This window comes from Octopus bimaculoides, chromosome 13 (genome assembly GCF_001194135.2).
Source record: "Octopus bimaculoides isolate UCB-OBI-ISO-001 chromosome 13, ASM119413v2, whole genome shotgun sequence".
In the NCBI taxonomy this organism is placed as follows: domain Eukaryota; kingdom Metazoa; phylum Mollusca; class Cephalopoda; order Octopoda; family Octopodidae; genus Octopus; species Octopus bimaculoides.
In genome coordinates, this window is record NC_068993.1 from 18,185,644 (window position 1) to 18,187,828 (window position 2,185).

At 34.1% G+C, this 2,185-nt stretch overlaps 1 protein-coding gene across 1 annotated transcript in view; it reads left to right on the top strand.

Moving 5' to 3' along the window:
- The window catches only part of LOC106879253 (elongation of very long chain fatty acids protein 4), a 75,028-nt gene that overhangs the window by 13,583 nt on the left and 59,260 nt on the right, over positions 1-2,185 (top strand). The window lies entirely within an intron of this gene.

Genomic DNA, 2,185 nt, shown 5'->3' on the forward strand with positions numbered 1-2,185 from the left:
ATTACCAGATGTGTTATGTAAGATTAATTTTGAGGATCTGATCAAAGACTTTGCAATTAAGAAAAAAAAAAGGAGAAAACTTTTCAAATATAAATAAAGTGGAAGTATACATAAATAGACATTATTTTCTATCTTATTGTTAATTTTGTTTCATTTTGAAAAATTAAAATTTATGCTATGGTTTATTATTTATATTTTAAATTGCCTTATATGGGGGCACCAGGATCTAAGGGCCTGATTATCAGCATAGAATTCTGACACAGATGATATGCGATATTATTATGATGCACAGGTTAAGCATGATTGTCAGTGTGGTAATTAAAATTTGTTAGTATGCTAAAAATTGGGTGAAATGAAGTTTCATTTAGAACTTATAGTCATAGATATCAGAGATGGAATATATGCATAAATGCATTAATGGTCAGGTTATAGTAAATTTTATATTTCATTTTTCAGGTGAGGTTTTTTGTATTGATTTTACATAATATTTACTAGAAGACAGAGGACGCCAAGATAAAGAAAAAATAATGATTGTGGCTGCAACACCGTTGATCGTAGGTTCGCTCAATAAAGCTGATCTATTACTAAGCAATAACAGTCATATTTTATTCAAAACAAAACATCCATATTAGAAAGTCAATCGAAAACGAAAATAAGAAAATTAACGACCCGATCATTTGCGTATCGATTGGCTATGTCTGACATAAATTTTTTTTATTTGAAAAAATTTTTGGAGAGTTTATTTTTCACAACTAAATTTATTTGATACACGTAAATTATATTACGTTTCGACCGTTTGAGTTATAATAAAGTTCAATGTGCCTTCCATTCGTTGACGATAATGATGATTTAAGGGTATAGCGTACCGAATTATTGATGAAAGAAAGCTGTCTTCATTTTTGCATACTTTTAGTTTCAAAAAATATGAATAATAGTAATGGTGCTGGTTCTGGTAGTAGTAATGCTCTGTTAATAAAGAATAAATTACACGAACCAATTGTTGTAAGAGTGGCTTTTTACTTTGAAAAAAATTACTTAATGAAATAGACGGCATTGCCAACAATACTTATAACTTCGATATGTTTCATTCATTTGCAATTTGTGAACCATAACTCACAAGCCATTTCTAAGAAGTGCGGATCCAGTAGGAATGCATCTACGAACTTCTTTGGACTTATAAATGACAATTAGTGACCGGCAGTGTTAGCTGACAACTGTAAAGATTTAAGTGAAAGCTGATAGTTAAGGGGGAAAACCGAGAAAAATTGAAATCTAACAAAAAATCTGTGGAAAAACAAAAACTGTTTTGTTTAATTATCACGGTACGTTTTTTGTTCAGGATCGCTTCTGCTTAATCGAATAGATATATGATCAAAAGTGCTCAAGCTATAGCTGTCCGGTTTTTTTTTTGTATATCTAGAATTACTTGTTCAGTGTGTACTTTCTTTTATTTTAAAGGGGTAAGGTGCGATTTGAGGGACTCTAAGTGCAACCCTCTAACAAACCAAGCATTTCCGCATACAAGCATCTTCGCTGATAATTTCTTTTTTATCTCCTGGTCAGAACGATCGAATAAACCAATAATAGAAGATATTTCAAACTCGACCATTCAGTGACTACGTTAATCAATGCATGTGACTTTTTTTTTTGTTTTTTAAGATGACAGGGCAGTATATTTGATGGAATCTGGCTGTTATTTCTAGCAGGCAGAGCGACCGCGTTAAGACAGATAGTGTTTACAATGTGATATCTCCTCAGACAGAGCCGAAACAGTAGTTTCTATTTCCTTTTATAACACAATAACAAGTCAGTTCAGCTTTTGATGTACTATCCCTTTGAGACGAAGAATGATAAATTAAACTTTAATCAAAGGTGCTTGTATAAGCAGAATAACAGTACGAAACAAGTTGCTTGTGTGTTGGCACTCCGTCGCTTACGACGTCGAGGGTTCCAGTTGATCCGATCAACGAAACAGCCTGCTCGTGAAATTAGCGTACAAGTGGCTGAGCACTCCACAGACACGGGGATATTCAGCGTGACACAGTGTGACAAGGCTGACCCTTTGAATTACAGGCACAACAGAAACAGGAAGTAAGAGTGAGAGAAAGTTGTGGTGAAAGAGTACAGCAGGGTTCGCCGCCATCCCCTGCTGGAGCCTCGTGGAGCTTTAGGTGTTTTCGCTCAA